Here is an 8,873-nt window from a genome sequence, read left to right on the forward strand (position 1 = left end):
GAACTGACAAGAAAGAGCACAACCATTTGAAAAAACAACGGTTAGGAAACAAGCTAGTTCAAATTATGAATGATCAGGCGGTTGAGCCCTCGTTCTTTCCAGAATTCGTCTTGATCTTCGTGGGGAATGTTTCTATTGTCAACTGCTTGTTCTATATGTGTGTGTTTAGTTGGAGAAATGACCTGAGTGGAGTAAAACAGGAGAGGAAAGCAGCATCGTTATTGGCACATATTATTTTCTAAAGTTTGAAATTTTCCCTTTCCTACATATCTCCTCACAAATACTGTATTTTTCTTGTAATGCCAGTATTTTCCTGCAAAGGTCTCGTTTAATGAAATTAACGCCCCTTCTACTACTCGTCTCAAAGTCCGGGTCGTTACATGCAAAAACAACCTTTGTACCTTTAAAATTTATTGCGTGGTTTTTCTCCCATGGTATGTTGCGCAATTGCACTGTATGAACTTCCCCTTCTGCAAAGCAGCAACGTGTTCTTCCCTTCTCTTATCAATGGAACGTCCGCTTTCTCCACGTAACATTCATTGCAATCACTACAAGGTATTACATATACTCCTACATTCTCTCTATTACCCGGGTTATTTTTAATGAGTTTCTTCTTGATTGTACTGTTGTACTGAAAAACTACGTTGAAGCCGTTCTTTTTTCCTTTAAGCTGCCTAGAAAATTTATTAAGTTCTCTATTATAAGGAAGAGCAAGAGATGCCTTAAAATCTGCCTTTTCAGTTATATCATGAGGGGCGTAAAACATCGATCTAGCTTTAGATAGAGACTGTAGTATAAAAAACTTTGGGTAACACAGTTTAGTAAAACTATCTACCAAGAAATTTATTTCGGCGTCAATGAACTGGGGATCGCATATTCGGTATGCTCGAAAAAACAAATTGGTTAAAACGTTGTGGCTTTACTTTCGGTTCATGATATGAAAAGTAATGGATATAGGTGTTTGTGTGGGTGTACATAGGTACTATGTACAGTCTAGATATAGTTTCTTTATTCACAAATGTACCACACTGAGTTTCGTGCTCGACAACTTGAAGAAATTAGCCTCAGATAATATTTTCAAGCCACCTATGCACATAGATAAATTTTGTCATTTGATTAACATTTGCGTTGAATCTACAATTTTTGAGTTTAATGGTTCGTTCTATCAACAAAAATCCGGGGTCTCGATGGGCTCACCTCTCTCCCCTATATTGGCTAACTTATGTATGGAATTTTTCGAAAAGGTATACGTTGACACACTACCAGAAGACATCAAGCCTGAAATTTGGGTTAGGTATGTAGATGATGTTTTTATTGTTTATAGACACGGCGAGGAAGCCTTTCATAGGTTTTTAGAGTTGCTAAATGGTTTTTTGCCCTCTATTAAATTTACAGTGGAAAAGGAAATGGAAATAGGCTTCCCTTTCTAGATATGGTAGTTCATAGAAGACACAGTGAGTAGTGACTTTAAATTCAGCGTGTATAGAAAGAACACCCACACAAACACCTATATCCATTACTTTTCATATCATGAACCGAAAGTAAAGCACAACGTTTTAACCAATTTGTTTTTTCGAGCATACCGAATATGCGATCCCCAGTTCATTGACGCCGAAATAAATTTCTTGGTAGATAGTTTTTTACTAAACTGTGTTACCCAAAGTTTTTTTATACTACAGTCTCTATCTAAAGCTAGTCGATGTTTTACGCCCTCATGATATAACTGAAAAGGCAGATTTTAAGGCATCTCTTGCTCTTCCTTATAATAGAGAACTTAATAAATTTTCTAGGCAGCTTAAAGGAAAAAGAACGGCTTCAACGTAGTTTTTTCAGTACAACAGTACAATCAAGAAGAAACTCATTAAAAATAACCCGGGTAATAGAGAGAATGTAGGAGTATATGTAATACCTTGTAGTGATTGCAATGAATGTTACGTGGGGAGCAAAGCCGGACGTTCCATTGATAAGAGGGAAGAACACGTTGCTGCTTGCAGAAGGGGAAGTTCATACAGTGCAATTGCGCAACATACATGGGAGAAAAACCACGCAATAATAAATTTTAAGGTACAAAGGTTGTTTTTGCATGTAACGACCGGACTTTTGAGACGAGTAGTAGAAGGGCGTTAATTTCACGAAACGACCTTTGCAGGAAATACTGGCATTACAGAAAATACAGCTATTTGTGAGGAGATATGTAGGAAAGGGAAAATTTCAAACTTTAGAAATATATGTGCCAATAACGATGCTGCTTCCTCTCCTGTTTACTCCACTCAGGTCATTTCTCCAACTAACCACCCAACCACCATAGAACAAGCAGTTGACAATAGAAACATTCCCCCACGAAGATCAAGACGAATTCTGGAAAGAAACGAGGGCTCAACCGCCTGATCATTCATAATTTGAACTAGCTTGTTTCCTAACCGTTGTTTTTTCAAATGGTTGTGCTCTTCTTGTCAGTTCCTTGAGGTGACATACACACTTAGTGAACAAGACCACAGTTGATGGTCGAAAGCTTTAATCCTATACAAGTAATATATATTTTAAACTACAAGAGGAATTTACTTCATTGTGGATTGTATCCCCATATAGATATATATATATATATATACTATATATATATATATATATATATATAGTTATATATATATATATATATATATTATATATATAGATATATATATATATATTATATATATAAAATATATATATATATATTATATATATATATTAAATATAATATATATATATATATATATATGTATATATGTTTGTGTAATAGTATATTATACAATACTTAAAGAAATCTCTCAAAACAATTGGTGCCTTGCTCAGGACGTTTAATCAGTTATATATATTCCAAAGTAAAGGAAAAATAAGAAAATAAACTGAGGATATTCTTTATATGCTAAAAAGCTCCTAAATGGTACTTGGTGCTGATTGCGAAATAGTGTAGTGTAATGACTGGTTACACAAAGATTTATTACCTTTTCACTTTTATAATTTCCTACACTAATTTTATACACTACAAACTGTTTGGTATATTTGTAGAAGAGTCAATTATTTTGAGTTTCTAAAAGCTAATTTATTTTTTATCAAAGATACAAATATGTATACATGATTTTTATTTATCTTCATTATGTAGTCTTTGCAGAGTTTTTGTCCAAATAGCTTAACATGTCTCCAGCATGACTCTTCCAAGAGCCTTGGGCGATATGGCCACACTCGGTTTTATATCATGATAAGAACAGTCAGTAAGTAGCGTAATAAGGCACGTGTCCTTTCATAGGGCGTTGTGGATTTCACCATGCATGTGTCCTTTTGCACGACAGTTATAATCTTCCTACAAAATTGAATGTTGCCTCGTCCACCCTCACGTTTATCATAGCAATCCCTGGGAGCTACCTGTAATTCCTTTAAAAGCCATAAATATGAGTTTTTCTCTCTTCAACAACCGATCATTGACCCAATATTCTTTTTCGTTGCTTTTTTTATATTGTTGTACTGGCTGCAACGGCACAGTCTGAGCATAAATGGTTCATTGTCAGATATTCCTTCCGCCACGTCCGAACTGTGTGGCTGCCAACTTAAGACTGACTACTTTGTTCAGACCGGGCAGTAACGTGAGTTTGCAGTCATTTTTTTGGAGTTCCTCCCACTCAGTTCTCATCGTGCGACCAGATCGACTGTGAGTGGCCCGCCTTAAAAACGTGGAGAAATTCGAGACGAGAGTACAGACCCATTTATAGGAAAGCAGTTACGGCTAGGAGGAACACATTATGCAAGGAAACGAAACTGTGACTGACAAATGAGATGAAGATTCCAAAATCAGTCAAGGAAGATATACTTTTTTTTTTCTTTGGCGGTCCGATGCAGGTCCATCATGCATGCTAATTTTCCTTCCTTTTTCTCCCTCTCAATGTTCATCTCTTCTCCCACTGGTCTCAGATATGAGTGAGTACCCTCCACTGCCGAAGTGAAAGAGTGTTTCCACTTGAAGGAATAAATTGTCATTAGCATCACTGCAAGACCAGTGTAGACAGTGTACCATAACAACAACAGACCGAGTGCCAGTCGACCTTCTAAGGGTCAACACAAAACTGAATTAAAACTACTAAACCACTCACACACACAAAGTTCCTTCAAGAGGAACCCTAGCTACCTTCAGTGGACCAGTTCCGAATCAAGTATGGCCTCGAACAAGGTGATACCTCCCAACAGAGAAGTACTCCAGAGCCTCTCAGGTGTTACTGCAGTCATCGATATGGCCATAACCAGGACTGCTGCAGGGGCCTTATAATTCGCACCATATGTAGCAAGAGATACGAAGCCAAGTTGTGTCTGGATAAATTTAAAATAGGGGAGCCTACTACACCATAGCGCCCTAATTGTTCTGAACCTTATCTGGGTGGTTAAACGTTGCAGCGCTACATTAACTTGCATTGCAAAATTAAAAGCTAGAACAAATCTACCAAGAGCAACACCAATATCAGCGCCTCAGTGGCATGGTTGGTATGGTGTTGGCGTCCCACCTGGGTGGTCGCGAGTTCGATTCTCGGCCATTCCATTGAGGAGTGAGGGATGCGTATTCCTGGTGATAGAAGTTCACTCTCGACGTGGTTCGGAAGTCACGTATAGCCAATGGTCCCGTTGCTGAATAACCACTGGTTCCATGCAACGTAAAAACACCATACACACAAACAAACAAGCAACACCAATATCAGCACCAGCAAGCATCCCGGCCAACGATAGTCATGTAACTAAGAACAAAGAAACAACGGAACAAGCAATGGATGTAGCGCAGTGTTGCGACACGTACGATACTTATCGTACATGTACGATAAAAACGGCCTTGGTACGATGTACAGTTGGACACAGGTTTCCCTGGTACACCTTCTTGAGGGACTTCGAAAAATTATATGGTAACAGTGTTTACTGAGGGGGATGGGGGGAGGACTTCCTCTCTTAGCAAGAGTTCCACCAATAAGCTCTGGAATTCTTTCAGTGGGAGGATCATTAGGTATGGTTGGAGAAACCCACACACACACACACACACACGGAGTAAAAAAAAAAAAAAGTAATCTGAACAGGTTATATCGCTGTAACTAAGATTACTGTCTCACTTTTAATATAAGTTTGTTTATTAAGATTCCATTTAACTTTCGTCTAAGGCGTTATCTTACCACCGTGTCTGTTATTATGTATCGGTCATATTCATTACGCAATACTTAAAATTGATCAAAATTTTAGAGTTACATTGGTATTGGAGAGAATCACGAACATCATAGCAGGATATTTTAACCATTATCATGAAAGCCAAGTTTATAGTATCGGTTGCAGTGCGTTTCCTACCAATAATGTAATAGGAAGCATTGAACATACCCAAACACTAAGTGAACGAGTTGAAAGTGTCCGACGCCTTAGCTCCTCTCTCTCTCTCTCTCTCTCTCTCTCTCTCTCTCTCTCTCTCTCTCTCTCTCTCTCATATTAGCTACTTTAAGTGACTGTCATCTAGAAATACCACTGCGCTAAGTATGCAGTTTTGATATGTCATTAACACCCTCTAATCTGACTAAACTAATATATGCATATATATTTTTTCGGGGCGGGGGGAGTGGTGTCGGGGATTGAGTTCTTGTTGTTAAGCCGTCTTACAGGTTTTGGAATTCTAAAATGTAATTCAAACTGACAAGCTTCTTGCTTTGCTGTACCGATGTCCTCAGCCTGGCTTTGCTACAACTGAAATGGGTGGGGGTCTAGGTGGGGTAAGGTGGGCCTGTTGCGACCGATGAGTGGACGAAGTAGATATGCTCGTGATAGAGTGTATGGCTAACGAAAAAGCTCCACTTGAAATATTTTCTTGTTTATCTTTAATGCCTGCGTGTTTTTAGTGTTTATTCTAATATTATTATAATACTGTAGATTTTCTCAATACACAACATTTACAAGAAGAAGGATTGGGTTAAACTCACTCTCTTGTAAATACATATAGAATGAAAGGGAGAGAGAGAGAGAGAGAGAGAGAGAGAGAGAGAGAGGAGAGACTGAGGAATCAAAATGAAACTACTAGGACAGAGAAAATTCCACAACGTGTAATGGAAATTGAAGAAGGACTCCCAAACTTGGTGCAAACTTTTAACCATTCCCATATGGTAAACTTAATTCGTTTGCCAATGATAAACAATTGTTGATGTTCAGAGGTTTCATGTATTCATGGTTGGGTTTGTATTCCCTCTTGAATATACTGTAGAGGTATTCCCTACACGCCCTTCATTACAATAATTATTACATGATATGGATAAAACAAACATCTACTTGGCTTATATTTTCTAATATATTAATTGTGATACATGTTTTAATGTCATACGGACAGAAATTCCTTTCGGCTCTCATCATTCGTGTGAGGATAAGAGAAAGAGCGTCTCTATTGTTAAAGAGCCCTTTCAGTCGTTTACCTGTCCATTGAGGAAAGAGCTATTTGGAGAAATGTAGTTTGATGATAATGTCCTAGGGTTCTCTTTTTAGATATTTTTTGAGAAACAATCAGGATAGCGAAATTCCCTTTAGATTTTGAACTCCTTTAAGATAATCAAATTCACCTTTAATAAATAAATAAAACTTAAATAATCAATACCTGGAGCTAAACGATATGCATAGTCTGTTTACGATTTTTTTTTACATCATACGACATGGAAGGTTCAGCAGGAAGCCATGGGGTAATCCAAAATATACACACTCAATTTTTACATTTATTTTTTTAATATTAATGAGAAGTCCAGAAACCTTCCTTCTAGATCACCTCTTACAATCTGTTAGGCATAGAAGATTCATGGTTTCTGACGATCTGTGGTCGGTTGTGGAAGAGTTTCCATTGTGTTCCCAGAGGTTCGTAAGTTGATCTGGTCTCATCTCCCTCTCTCAGGCTCCCAACATTTTACCAAATTAGCCTAAATATTCTCAGTGAGGTTCATGTCTGTATCCTTACTTGGCCAGTCAAGCAACCTGCAGATCCTCTCGACCTTGAAACCATTCCTGGACTATTCTGGCCGTATGAATGGGGCAGCGGTCGTGAATGAAAATGACAGAGCAGGTGGGGAGGAATGAATTCCGTGCTGTTGATGTGAAAGAAGTTAGTTAAATCCCGAAGAATTTCAATGTATTTTTCACCAGTGAACCTCCACTCAATCCTGGTGATCATCCATCCATAATGTAAGAAGATCCAGCCCCAAACGTTACTGTGACGTGCCCATTCCTGGTCACCTCGTAAATTTCCTCTGTAGTATCTGAAGGGAAAAAATCTAATTTTAACAATTTACGCTTTGCTTTTCGTAATAGGGAAAATAATGCTATATCGTTTTGGGAAATAAAATGCTAAGTAACAACCCTTGGAATAAGTTAAGAATGTATCAATCTGCAAGGATTAATACTTATAATAGCATTAACTTTAATCTGCAACAGTCCGTTATGATATGATATTCTTTAATTCAGTAAACAGGCTGTACTCTATATTATAAATTTGCCTACGTGATTATTCATAACATTAATAATGCATTTGATTAATGCCTGAAAGCTGGCCATAGTAGAACTAATGGGGGGTTTTCAATGAAGAATTTTTATTTTTTTTCACTTCTCGTGGCAATATAATTCAATTAGCGGAAAATACATGGTTATTGACAAAATTATTATCTTTTGATTATAATATTATCCTTGCTTATAATTATTTTATAGTCTGACTGTTATTAATAATTATAGAAAACTCATCTTATATTACTCGGTCTTCGGTTATGTATTCTGCCGTGACTTCTGCTAGTAAAAGACCTTTCGTCACTGCATACAACTCGAGACCAAAATTCCATATGCTCCTCCCCACAAATTGTTGAACAAAGGCAAGCCTATCAGCACGATGCCGTTCGGCGAGAAATTCCTTCTTGGCAGGAATTCTATGAGGTAATCCTGCCTCATCCAGACGTCTTCGCACCGTCATAGCCGAAAACATTTAATGCCAGACGTTCACGAATAGCAATAGTATTGGTAAAAGCATCTTCTTATGCTGCTTGTCGAATGTCGTCGTTATCCTAACGGGTGGTCTTTCGTGGTGGAGGTCTTCGATCTGAAATACGTAATTAACATGCAGATACCTAGATAATCAAGATTAATTATAGCCTGTTTACTTATGGGAACGCTATTTGGTATTCTGGGAAGTAAACAGAAAGAATCACTATTAGAGTTCAACAGGACCAAGGCAAACTATAATTTAGGTTTCATGATTTTACGGGTTTGTAAGGTTTATTGTTAAAAAATTAATAAATAAATGAAATAAATAAATGCTATCCAAAGTCGGTCATTTCCCAGTCTAAGCATGCCTCCTTTTCCATTTATTTACTGCTGCAGGGGAGACGTCAAGACGCTGTGCAACAGCACGTATTGGAAGCCCACTTTCTCGTAGAGCGACGATCTGCGCCAGGAGAACCATATGTTGCTGTTCATTTGGAGACTATAACGAATACTACTAGCAGAGGACAGATAACCTATAAAAATTTATACAACACCTCAGTCTAGCCATGATTGGGTTGACAAACTTGTTAGCGTGTAATAGGGTGCTGTAGCAGTGATATCGTTATCACTGAACAAAGTGATATATTAAATCACACGATTACTGGGACTGAGTGATTGATTGGCTGTTACTGCATTGCAACATCTCAGGTCATTACTGTCATTGATAACGTTTAAAATTCTGTATGTCTTCATAATGATAAATTGTTAATTGTCTGTTTGAAACACTAAAGGTGGTGGTGTTCCTCTCTTAACGTGAATTCCATTGATCTGCTTTCGGGCTGTTTTTAGTGTATAAGAGGTTGGAGGAGGCAAACTTGTAA

This window comes from Macrobrachium nipponense, chromosome 12 (genome assembly GCF_015104395.2).
Source record: "Macrobrachium nipponense isolate FS-2020 chromosome 12, ASM1510439v2, whole genome shotgun sequence".
NCBI classification, from domain to species: Eukaryota; Metazoa; Arthropoda; class Malacostraca; order Decapoda; family Palaemonidae; genus Macrobrachium; species Macrobrachium nipponense.